We start from the raw sequence: 14,076 nt of genomic DNA on the forward strand, positions 1-14,076 counted from the left end.
TCTCTCCCCCTAATGAGACAGCCCACTCCCTCACTCTGCTCTTTCTTTTCATGTCCATTTTGCCAGCTTCTAGCCCCCTTTACCCTCTCATCTCCCCTCCAGACAGGAGATGCCAACATAGTCTCAAGTGTCCACCTGATCCAAGAACCTCACTCCTCACCAGCATACCTCTCCATCCCATTGTCCAGTCCAATCCCTGTCTGAAGAGTTGGCTTTGGGAATGGTTCCTACCCTGGGCCAAAAGAAGGTCTGGGGGCCATGACCACCGGGGTCCTTCTAGTCTCAGTCAGACCATTAAGTCTGGTCTTTTTACAAGAATTTGGGGTCTGTATCCCATTGCTCTCCTGCTCCCTCAGGGGTTCTTTGTTGCGTTCCCTGTCAGGGCAGTCATCGGCTGTAGCCAGGCACCATCTAGTTCTTCTGGTCTCAGACTGGTGGAGTCTCTGGTTTATGTGCCCCTTTCTGTCTCTTGGGCATGTAATTACCTTGTGTCCTTGGTATTCTTCATTCTCCTTTGGTCCAGGTGGGTTAAGACCAATTGATGCATCTTAGATGGATGCTTGCTAGCATTTAAGACCCCAGACACCACTCTCCAAAGTGGGATGCAGAACGTTTTCTTAACAGATTTTACTATGCCAATTGACTTAGAGGTCCCCTGAAACCATGGTCCCCAAACTCTCGCCCCTGCTATGCTGGCCTTTGAAGCATTCAGTTTGTTCAGGAATCGTCTTTGCTTGTGGTTTAGTCCAGTGTGACCTCTCCTGTATTGTGCATTGTCTTTCCTGTCACCTAAAGTAGTTCTTATCTACTATCTAATTAGTGAATACCCCTCTCTCACCCTTCCTCCCTCCTCCCCCATAACCATCAAAGAATATTTTCTTCTCTGTTTAAACTATTTCTCGAGTACTTATAATTGTGGTCTCATATAATATTTGTCTTTTCGCAACTAATTTCACTCAACATAATGCCTTCCATGTTCCTCCATGTTATGAAATGTTTCACAGATTCATCACTGTTCTTCATCGATGCGTAGTATTCCATTGTGTGAATATGCCATAGTTTATTTATCCATTCATCCGTTGATGGGCACCTTGGTTGCTTCCAGCTTTTTGCTATTGTAAACAGTGCTGCAATGAACATGGGTTGCATATATCTGTTTGTATAAAGGCTCTTATTTCTCTAGGATATATTCCAAGGAGTGGGATTGCTGGGATCGTATGGTAGTTCTAGCTTTTTAAGGAATTGCCAAATTGATTTCCAAAGTGGTTGTACCATTTTACATCCCCACCAGCCATGTGTAAGTGTTTCAATCTCTCCACAACCTCTCCAACATTTATAATTTTGCGTTTTTTGGATTAATGCCAGCCTTATTGGAGTGAGATGGAATCTCATTGTAGTTTTGATTTGCATTTCTCTAATGGCTTTTAATGGCTAATGATTGTGAGAATTTCCTCATGTATCTGTTAGCTACCTGAATGTCTTCTTTAGTGAAGTGTCTGTTCATATCTTTTACCCATTTTTTAGTTGGGTTATTTGTCTTTTTGTAGTTGAGTTTTTGCGGTATCATGTAGATTTTAGAGATCAGATACTGATTGGAAATGTCATAGCTAAAAAATTTTTCCCAGTGTCTAGGTAATCTTTTTACTCTTTTGGTGAAGTCTTTGGATGAGCATAGGTGTATGATTTTTAGGAGCTCCCAGTTATCTACTTTTTCTTCTGCATTGTTAGTAATGTTTTGTATACTGTTTATGCAATGTATTAGGTCTCCCAACGACGTCCCTATTTTTTCTTCCATGATCTTTATCATTTTAGATTTCATATTTAGGTCTTTGATCCATTTTGAGCTCATTGTTTCGCATGGTATGAGGTATGTGTCTTGTTTCATTTTTTTGCAAATGGATATTCAGTTATGCCAGCTCCATTTGTTAAAAAGACTGACTTTTCCCCCACTTAACTGCTTTGGGGCCTTTGCCAGATAGCAACTGCTCATACGTGCATGGATTTATGTCTGGATTCTCCATTCTGTTCCATTGGTCCATGTGCCTGCTGTTGTACTGTACAAGGCTGTTCTGACTACTGTGGCAGTATAATAGGTTCTAAAATCAGGTAAAGTAGGCCTCCCACTTTGTTCTTCTTTTGCAGTAACACTTTACTTATCCGGGGCCTCTTTCCCTTCCACGTGAAGTTGATGATTTGTTTCTCCATCTCATTAAAAAATGTCATTGGAATTTGGATCGGAATTGCATTAAATCTATAGATCTCTTTTGGTAGAATAGACATTTTTATAATGTTAGGTCTTCCTATCCACGAGCAAGGTATGTTTTCCACTTATGTAGGTCTCTTTTGGTTTCTTGCAGAAGTATACTGCAGTTTTCTTTGTATAAGTCTTTTACATCTCTGATAAGATTTATTCCTAAGTATTTTATCTTCTTGGGGGCTACTGTAAATGGTATTGGTTTGGTGGTTTCCTGTTCGATGTTCTTTTTTGTTGGTGTAGAGGAATCCAGCTGATTTTTGTATGTTTATCTCGTATCCGTATACTCTGCTGAACTCTTCTATTAGTTTCAGTATTTTCCCTGAGGATTCCTTAGGGTTTTCTGCATATAAGATCATGTCACCTGCAAATAGAGATACTTTGACTTCTTCCTTGCCAATCTGGATGCCCTTTATTTCTTTATCTAGCCTAATTGCTCTGGCTAGAACTTCCAGCACAATGTTGAATAAGAGTGGTGATAAAGGGCATCCTTGTCTGGTTTCCAATCTCAAGGGGAATGCTTGGAGAGCTGACTTTTGACCTAATTTCCTCTTCTAAAGCAGGAGCTGAGTTTCCTGGGCTTAGGCCATAGTATAAACCCCACCATCTGCGAGTGCCATATAGGCCTGGCCTCGTGCTGCCTTGCACCCCTGCGGTCAGCCTCATTTTCCTTACAGGAAACAGACCGGGAAAGCAAAGGAAGTTCCCAAAGCCTCAGCTGAGCCTTTTACCCTCAACTCCAGCGCCTCTCTCTGTAGTCACTGCCTCTTGTCCAAGTTCTCAAGTTTAGTAGCCAACTATCGCCCTGCTCATGGAGAATAGAAGACTCATTTATAGGTTGGAGCCTGGCTCTTTGGCATTTTTTCTAGGACCCTGTTAGAAACTGAGCTCTTAACCACTGTGCAAACAGGCTTCATGATTGAGACCTGGGCAACGCTGGCCCCTCTGCAACACGCCAGTTGGAGTTCTACAAAGCAGGTGTACTTTAGCTCATCGAAAGGGCATTTAAATGATGAGGGTAAATAATAATTAAATTAAAATTTCCCTGTTGCCGAAAGGGAAAAATACCTTTTCCTTCATAGTCTCAGGAGATTACATTCTGTATTATTCCATTTATACAACACTCTCAGGGGCACAAAACTACAGTGATGGAGAACAGATCTGTGGATTCCAGGGAGGGTGTAAAAGGTATTACTACAAAGGGATTACACTGGAAAGATTTTTGAGCTGATTGGACTGTTCTGTATGCTGATTGTGGTCCAGGTTAAAATGAGTGACGCTGAGCCCCCTACTTCATGTCATATACAAGTAGCAATTCAAAATGACTCACAGACCTAAAAGAGCTAAAACAGTAAAGCTCTTAGAGAAAACAAAGGGTTAAATGTTTGTGACCTTGATTAGGCAATGGATTCTTAGATATGACACACAAGGCATAAGTAACAAAAAGAAAAACAGATAAATTAGACTTCATCAAATTAAATACGTTTATGCTTCAAAGGACATCATCCAGAAAGTAAAAAGAAAATACCCAGAATATGAGAAAATTTTTGAAAAGCACATGTGATAAGGGACTTTGTCTTAGTCGTCTAGTGCTGCTATAACAGAAGTACCACAAATGGATGGCTTTAACAAAGGGAAATTTATTTTTTCATAGTCTAGTAGGCTAGAAGTCCAAACTCAGGGCTTCAGCTCCCGGGGAAGGCTTTCTCTCTCTATTGGCTCTGGAGAAAGGTCCTTCTCATCAATCTTCCCCTGGACTAGGAGTTTCTCCATGCAGGAAACACGGGTCCAAAAGACAAACCCTGCTCCCAACACTGCTTTCTTGTGTGAGGTTGCCAACTCTCTGCTTGCTTCCCTTTCCTTTTATCTCTTGTAGGATAAAAGGTGGTGCAGGCCACATCCCAGGGAAACTCCCTTTACATTGGATCAGGGATGTGACCTTAGCAAGGGTGTTACATCCCACCCTAATCCTCTTTAACCACAGGCAGAGATTATGATTTTTAATGCATAGAAAAATGACAAAATGGAGGACAACCAACAATACTGGGAATCATGGTCTAACCAAGTTGACACTTATTTTGGGGGGTACACCATTCAATCAATGACAGACTTGTGGCCAGAATATATAAAGAAAAAAAAAAAGACCAAACCCGTTGGCATCGAGTCAATTTTGACTTATAGCGACCCTACGAGACAGGGTAGACCTGCCCCATAGAGTTTCCAAGGAGCGCCTGGTGGATTCAAACTTCTGACCTTTTGGTTAGCAACCATAATTCCTACGCCACCAGGGTTTCCAGAATATATAAAGAAGTCTTAAAATCCAACGTTAAAAGGCAAATACCCCAATTTAAAAATCGACAAAGAATTTGAATAGACATTTCTTTCTTCAAAGAAAATAAAGGACCAATAAGGATATGAAAACATACTAAAAAACCACAATGAGATACCATTTCGTACCTACTAAAACGTGCTTCTTTAAAAAACAACACAAGTGTATGGAACCCTCATATGTTGCTGGTGGGAATACAAAATGGTGCAGCTGTTATAGAAAACATTTGGCAGTTCCTCAAACAGTTAAGTATAGATTTATCATATAGCCCAGCAAGTCTGTTCTTAGATATATGCCCAAGAGAATTGAAAACATAATTTATGTGTCCTCTTAAAATTCATGTCCACCCAGAACCCCAGAATATAACCTTATTTAGAATGGGAGTGTGGAGTAATCAGCTAAGGATCTCAAGAACAAATCATCCTGAAGTTAGGGTAGTACCTAAACCCAATGACTGATGTCCTTATAAGAAGAGAAGACACAAGCAGGAACACAGAGAAGGAGTCTGGGTGAAGACAGAAGCAGAGTTTGGAGTTATGTTGGCACAAGCCAAGGAACCCCTAGAGCCACCAGAAGCTGGAAAAGCCAAGGAACGATTCCCCCACAGAGCCTCCAGAGGAGCATGGCCTTTCCAACACCTTGATTTCAGACTTGTACAATCCAAAAGTGGGAGAGAATAAATTTCTGTTGTTTGAAGCCACCCAGTTTGTAGTACTTTATTATGGCAGCACTCAGAAATGAATACATATATATCCACACAATCCCTTGTACACATATGTTCGTAGCAGCACTATTCATAACAGCCAAAAACTGGAAATAACCCAAATGTCCATCAACTGATGAATGATTAAAAAAATGTGGTACACCCAAACTATCGAATATATTCAGCCATAAAAATAATGATGTACTAATTCATGCTACAACATGGATGAACATGGAAAACATTATGCTAAATGAAAGAAGCCAGCCATGACTCCATTTACATGAAATATCCAGAATAGGCAAATCCATAGAGACAGAAAGCAGATTAGTGGTTGTCAGAGTCTCCGGGGTAGGTAGCAGAGAATGGAGACTGCTTATAGTTACAAGGTTTCTTTTTGAATGAAGAAATTTTATGGAATTTGTGGTTCCATAATGGTTGCACATGGAATTGCCATGCAGTGGAATCGACTCGAAGGCAACTAACAACAACAACACAGAGGGTAATGGTGGTTCAGTGGTAGAATTCTTACCTTCTACGCTGTAGACCCAAGTTCAATTCCCAGCCAATGCTCCCTTAGTGCAGCCACCACCCATCTGTCAGTGGAGAAGTGCATGTTGATGTGATGCTGAAGCTGATATGGAGCTTCCAGACTAAAGCAGATTAGGAAGAATGACCTGGGAATCTCCTTACAAAAATCAGCAGGGAAAACACTATGGATCACAATAGTTCAATCCCGTTGAGCCTGGGGTCACGGTGAATTAGGGGCTGACTCTACAGTAGCTAACAACAACAATGTTTGCACAACTCTGTGAATACACCAAAAACCACTGAATTTTATCCTATAGGGTGACTTTTATTATGTGTGGATTATGCCACAATAAAGCTGTTTTTAAAAAAAAAAAGATTTATTAGACCTCAGGCCCCCTCCTTCACTCCTACAGAAGATTCATTTTGACTCTCTGGAGAAGCTGAAGATGTGAGTGTCCCACCCAGTAGAGGTCATTCTCTCCACCCCAAACTGTGTACTTGAGTATCTGGACATAATACTTTATGAATGGTATCTTGCTAGGAAGAGTGAGCTGTAGTAGCAGGTATAATTCAAAACAGCCAGGGAAAGCTGTAAGTTGTACACTGCTTGGGATTTCCTGCTCCGGACTCTGCTACAACCCCACTAAGTTATCCGCAAACTGTGGATCATGATTGGTTACACAGAGGCCTGGGGTCAGTGCTGCTTTGTGGCGTGTAGGAGTAGAAGCCATTTCCCTCAGCAACTCAAATGGGACAGAGAGAACACAGCAGGGGCCAGAGTTGGCCAGCCAACAGGGTGGGTGTGACCTCCCTACCATCATGTGACTATACCTGAGTAAAGCAGTCACACCCAGTAAGGAGCTTTGCAGCAGGTTTATAAGGGAACAGGAGGAAAGGAGCTGATCTATGTAGTGGTAAAGTGGAGCCAAGAGATGCTACAGGCCTGAGCAATGAGCTATGCACACAGAGCCAGAGGAGCAGAAATTCAGTGCAGGGTGGTCAGGGTAACGCAGATACCCCTCGTCACTCCTCAAGACTTGAGGGTGTTTGGGTTATAGACACATTATCTCACTCAACCCCCACAAAACCCTTGCAGGATTAGCTGCAGAATTACCACCACATAACAGATGAAGGGAGTCTCTGGGTTATGCAAGCACTCCACTGCTAAATGAAAGGTTGGAGGCTGGAAAGCCTTAGCAATCTACTTAGAAAAAAATCTTCCATTAAAACCCTATGAGATTCTGGGAACATGGTGGCATGAACAGACCATTGTTTTGATCCTCCTCCAAAATACAGTAAAAACCACAAGGAAATGCTGCTTGTCTTTGAGGGACTCTGAATTGAGAAGCAAAGGAAAGCAGTGGGGAATTGCAGGCAGGCAAGAATCAACAAATCAACAAGTCGCATACAGTAGTAAAATGGCTTCTTCCACTGTTACTGCCCCTCTCAGCAGCCAGGAGGGCTGCCAGCTGCTGTGAACTAGGAAGGAGACCCTGCAAATGAGTCTGCTTCACTAACCACCACACATCTGCCTATACAAAGAGATAGGACCCCAAGCTTCTGATCTAAAATAAACAAGGCATACCTCCACTGGGATCTGTTTGAAGAGAGGCAGAACATCCCATACCTGGACATGGTCAGCAGCAAAGCTGCTGCAAATTGCTACAGAAGGAGCCCTGCAGTGGAGTCAGCTCCCATAATCAACACTCTACCTGCCTCCCTGTGTAACCTGTTGATTACAGCTCAGGCCACTGTAACCTAAAGGTGAGACAACTCTGGGAGTCAGTTTGGGTCTGTCTGCTCCCCTTCAGGTTGGCAATCAGGACTGCTGACTGAGGCTACTGTGTGCTAGGAAGCAGGCATCTTGAGTAGGGGTTGCACCCACAGCCATCATACTATGGGGGAGGTGGGCTCTCATAGCAACAAAGTAGACTTCCTTGGGGTCTGTTTGGAACATGACAGCCCCTCCTCTGCCCAGACCCTGTCAACTGCAAGGCTGCTGCTAATAGTTACAGAAGGCCCTCTGCAGTGGAATCTGCTCCCATAGCCAGCACTCTACCTGCCTCCTTGCATAGCTTCAGGCCTCTGAAATCAAAAGGACAAACCTTTGTAGGCATTAATTTGGGTAAGCCTGTCACCACTTCTGGTCAGTGCTGAGGACTTTTGACTGATGCTGCTGTGTGCTAGGAAGCAGGTGCCTTGAGTGAAGGCTGCGCTTATGCCAACAATCCAATGCGGGCGGGGGAGGCACTGATAGCAACAAGGTAGACCTTTGCGGGGATCTGATCATAGCATGACACCACCTTCCCCATCCAGTAACTGTTGGTTACCAGGTTATTACAAACTGCTACAGAGGCCCCTGCAGTGTAGTTACCCCAATAGCACTCTACCTGCCACTCTGCGCACTCCATATCTTAGATCTCTGAAGCCAATGGGGTCAATTCTGGTCTGTCTGCTCCCCTTTGGAGTTGGTGCTGAGGACTGCTGCTTCTTGAGTGGAGGCTGTACCCACAGAGAACATCCTACAGGGCAGACTCTGATAGCAACAAGGCAGACCTCCCTGGGGGGTCCCTCTGGACCATGAATACCCCTCCCTCACCTGGTAAATGATACAAACTCCTACAGAAGTATCCTAAAGTACGGTCAAAAGGTAAGTCACCTAAATGGAGACTGCTCCCCCAACCACAACAGGCCGCTGGGGCTCCGAAACCAACCACAGAAACCTCTTTTGGGAATGCCAGCCCCTCCTCTGCCTGAAATGTCAGGAAGTCTGCTTGCGCCTTCCCTGAATGCCGACTCAGCTATAAGCAGCCTAAGCAGAGCAGGGAAGAAAGCCTTGGGGAAAATCAGAGGGCAACACCCAGCCCCGAAGGGGGCTTGCTGGGTGTACGTTTTCCAACAGAAAACTTGATGGCAGAAACAGAGAAAGGAAAGCAGTAATAACCAGAGGACCGCATCCCCTGGTGGACAGATTGATTAGTGTGTGATATCTCCCCCGAGTGATGGTGCTTGCTGGTGAGCAGATTGACCACAGTGTGTTCTCTTGCATGTTTGGGAGCCACAGAAAGTTGAAAACCAAGGTCTGCAACTTCCAAATCCTAATTCAATCAGGGAGAGAGAAGGAACTATCACAGAGAGGAAGAGGAAATGGTATGCAAAGCCTGAAAGCTCTATCTGCCTAAGAGTTTTTTGCAAAAAGTAATGTAGGCTGAAGAGGGGGGGCCAAGATGGCTGACTAGTTAGACGCTACCTCGGATCCCTCTTGCAACAAAGACTCGGAAAAACAAGTGAATTGATCACATACATGACAATCTACGAACCCTGACCAACAAACACAGATTTAAAGAGTTGACTTGAGTGACAGAGACAGAGAACGAACAACTATGGGGAAGCAGCGACTGTTTTCGGAGCCTAGAGCCAGTGTCCCAGTCAGGAAACCTTGGCACCAGGCTTTGGACTGGGTACAGGGGAGCTGAGCACGGTATCCTCTCACAGCGCAAACACGGAGCGCAGCCCTACCCCCCTGAACTGACCTCGGGAGGGGGCCCAGCCGGTCAGCACAGGCGGCGCGGTGACGCAGCTGGCGGGAGAAGAAGTCGCCGGGAGGCAGCGACTGGTTTTGGAGCCGGGAGTGCTAACCTTGGTGCCAGGCTTTGGACTGGGCGCAGGGGAGCTGAGCACGGCATCCTGTGAGGGTGCAAACGCGGGATGTAGCCCCAGACACCTGAACTGACCTCGGAGGAAGCCCAGCCAGTGACACAGGCAGCACAGCAACGCGGCTGACAGGAGGAGAAATGACCGGGAGGCAGCGACTATTTTTGGAGCCAGGAGTGCAGCGTCCCAGCCAGGGAACCTTGACACTGGGCTTTGGACTGGCAGCGGAGAAACTGACCATGGCTTCTGAGACAGCGCAAGCACGGGACACAGGCCTGACCCTCGGGGGCAATCTCTACCCAGCCAGTGCACACAGGCGACCCGCCCCTCGGGAATCTCAGATAAAACAGTCATCCCAAGCAAGATAAGTAACTTTGTCTATATTCCGGGGTGCTACTCTCTCCTGTTTTTCTGAACCCTCCCCTCCCCTTCCCAGGAGGCTTCATTAACATTGGAATTTCCTGAGCCAGAGGGAGAACTGCTCCATGGTTTTTCTTTTCCTTTTTTTTTTTTTGGTCTTTTCCTAACCCATTCTTCTGGCCTGAGAGAAGCAACCACAAAAAACCCAGGGACCAAAAATCCTTCCCTAACTGGACTAAAAAAACAGAACAAGCTCCAGCCAAGCACATGTGATCCACAGTCTCGGGCTTTCATCCCTACAGGGAACAAGGTGGCTATTATAATGCAAAGGCATTTCTGATAGGGATCTGACTGCATTTGTTTTAGCGGATTTACTGGAAAAACAAGTTTCCCAGGTCTGATAACTCTGTGTATTCAACAGAGCCCTCACTGACCCACAACAGGGAATTGAGGGCTGAAGCTCCCCCCAGACCACCTAGCCTCCTGCCTTAGGGGTCTAAGGAGGGTGACACCTACCAATCTGTAGAGGTACTTGCATTGGGGACCTAAGGTACAGCTGCAGAGCCCACCCACCAAGGTGCTTTAGGAATAGAGACACACCTACCTCACTGACACTTAGGGGAAGTCTGTCAGCATCCTGCCCCCCCCCCGGAGTGTGAACCCCAGCTGCTAATAGAATCTGGTGCACACAACTATCACCACTACTTCTCATGGTGGATAGGTGACAGTGTGCATCACACACTTGATGACCCAAAATCAGATTCTACTCAAGAATAGTGAATGGACTCAGGCATATATATCTGGTAACAGCCCAGACCGGCTGGTAATAGGTCATAAGTAAGTCAAGGGCTACAACAATCAAGACAGCACAATCTAGTAGCCCATCCAAGTATATTGAAAGAAAACAAAACAAGATAAGACTCAGTGAGCAAATATAGAACAAATCACTACAATATCTTAGTGATGGCTCGGAGACAGCAGTCGATATCAAGCCACATAAAGAAGAGGACCATGACAGCTTCTACAAACCCCCAAACTAAAGAATCAAAATCTTTCCCAAATGAAGATACAATCCTGGAATTACCAGATACAGAATATAAAAAACTAATTTACAGAATGCTTCAAGACATCAGGGATGACCACAGAAATGAAATAAGGCAAGCTACGGAAAAAGCCAAGGAACACGCCAGTAAAGCAGTTGAAGAACTCAAAAAGATTATTCAAGAACATAGTGGAAAAATTAATAAGTTGCAAGAATCCATAGAGAGACAGCATGCAGAAATCCAAAAGATTGACAATAAAATTACAGAATTAGACAACGCAATAGGAAGTCAGAGAAGCAGACTCGAGCAATTAGAATGCAGAGTGGGAAATCTGGAGGACCAGGGAATTAACACCAATATAGCTGAAAAAAAATCAGATGAAAGAATTTAGAAAAATTGAAGAAACCCTAAGAATCATGTGGGACTCTATCAAGAAGGATAACTTGCGTGTGATTGGAGTCCCAGAACAGGGAGAGATAACAGAAAACACAGAGAGAATAGTTGAAGATCTGCTGACAGAAAACTTCCCTGACATCACGAAAGACAAAAGGATATCTATCCAAGATGCTCATCGAACCCCAATTAAGATTGATCCAAAAAGAAAAACACCAAGACATATAATCATCAAACTTGCCAAAACCAAAGCTAAAGAGAAAATTTTAAAAGCAGCCAGGGATAAAAGAAAGGTCTCCTTCAAGGGAGAATCAATAAGAATAAGTTCAGACTACTCAGCAGAAACCATGCAGGCAAGAAGGCAATGGGATGACATATACAGAGCACTGAAGGAGAAAAACTGCCAGCCAAGGATCATTAAAAAAAAAAAAATCATATATCCAGCGAAACTCTCTCTGAAATATGAAGGCGAAATTAAGATATTTACAGATAAACACAAGCTTAGAGAATTTGCAAAAACGAAACCAAAGCTACAAGAAATACTAAAGGAAATTGTTTGGTCAGAAAACCAATAATATCAGATACCAGCACAACACAAGGTCACAGAACAGAACATCCTGATATCAACTCAAATAGGGAAATCACAAAAACAAATTAAGATTAATTAAAAAAAAAAAAACAACAAACGCTCAAAACAGGGAATCATTGAAGTCAATATGTAAAAGATCACAATAATCAAAAAGAGGGACTAAATACAGGTGGCATAGAACTGCCATATGGAGAAGGATACAAGGCGATATAGGACAATACAAGTTAGGTTTTTACTTAGAAAAATAGGGGTAAATATTAAGGTAACCACAAAGAGGTATAACAACTCCATAACTCAAAATAAAAACCAAGAAAAACGTAACGACTCAACAAACATAAAGTCAAATACTATGAAAATGAGGAACACACAATTTACAAAGAAAAACGTCTCAGCACAAAAAAGTAAGTGGAAAAATGAAATTGTCAACAACACACATAAAAAGGCATCAAAATCACAACACTAAACACATAAAAAAAAACACATACTTAGCTATAATTACACTGAATGTAAATGGACTAAACGCACCAATAAAGAGACAAAAAGTCTCAGACTGGATAAAGAAACACGATCCATCTATATGCTGCCTACAAGAGACACACCTTAGACTTAGAGACACAAACAAACTAAAACTCAAAGGATGGAAAAAAATATATCAAGCAAACAATAAGCAAAAAAGAACAGGAGCAGCAATATTAATTTCTGACAAAATAGACTTTAAACTTAAATCCACCACAAAGGATAAAGAAGGACACTACATAATGATAAAAGGGACAATTGACCAGGAAGATACAACCATACTAAATATTTACGCATCCAATGAGAGGGCTACAAGATACATAAAACAAATTTTAACAGAACTGAAAAGTGAGATAGACACCTCCACAATTATAGTAGGAGACTTCAACACACCACTTTCAGAGAAGGACAGGACATCCAGTAAGAAGCTCAATAGAGACACAGAAGACACAGTTACTACAATCAACCAACTTGACCTCATTGACTTATACAGAACTCTCCACCCAACTGCTGCAAAGTATACTTTTTTTTCTAGTGCACATGGAACATTCTCCAGAATAGACCACATATTAGGTCATAAAACAAACCTTTGCAGAATCCAAAACATCGAAATATTACAAAGCATCTTCTCAGACCACAAGGCCATAAAAGTGGAAATCAATAACAGAAAAATTAGGGAAAAGAAATCAAATACTTGGAAACTGAACAATACCCTCCTGAAAAAAGACTGGGTTATAGAAGACATTTAGGAGGGAATAAAGACATTCATAGAATGCAACGAGAATGAAAATACTCCCTATCAAGACCTCTGGGATACAGCTAAAGCAGTGCTCAGAGGCCAATTTATATCGATAAACGCACACATACAAAAAGAAGAAAGAGCCAAAATCAGAGAACTGTCCCTACAACTTGAACAAATAGAAAGTGAGCAACAAAAGAATCCATCAGGCACCGGAAGAAAACAAATAATAAAAATTAGAGCTGAACTAAATGAATTAGAGAACAGAAAAACAATTGAAAGAATTAACAAAGCCAAAAGCTGGTTCTTTGAAAAAATTAACAAAATTGATAAACCATTGGCCAGACTGACTAAAGAAATACAGGAAAGGAAACAAATAGCCCGAATAAGAAACGAGATGGGCCACATCACAACAGACCCAACTGAAATTAAAAGAATCATATCAGATTATTACAAAAAATTGTATTCTAACAAATTTGCAAACCTAGAAGAAATGGATGAATTCCTGGAAAAACACTACCTACCTAAACTAACACAATCAGAAGTAGAACAACTAAATAGACCCATAACGAAAAAAGAGATTGAAACGGTAATCAAAAAACTCCCAACAAAAAAAAGCCCTGGCCCGGATGGCTTTACTGCAGAGTTCTACCAAACTTTCAGAGAAGAGTTAACACCACTACTACTAAAGGCATTTCAAAGCATAGAAAATGACGGAATACTACCTAACTCATTCTATGAAGCCACCATCTCCCTGATACCAAAACCAGGTAAAGACATCACAAAAAAAGGAAATTACAGACCTATATCCCTCATGAACATAGATACAAAAATCCTCAACAAAATTCAAGCCAATAGAATTCAACAACATATCAAAAAAATAATCCACCATGACTAAGTGAGATTTATACCAGGTATGCAAGGCTGGTTTAATATTACAAAAACCATTCATGTAATCCACCACATAA

This window comes from Loxodonta africana, chromosome 24 (assembly GCF_030014295.1).
Source record: "Loxodonta africana isolate mLoxAfr1 chromosome 24, mLoxAfr1.hap2, whole genome shotgun sequence".
In the NCBI taxonomy this organism is placed as follows: domain Eukaryota; kingdom Metazoa; phylum Chordata; class Mammalia; order Proboscidea; family Elephantidae; genus Loxodonta; species Loxodonta africana.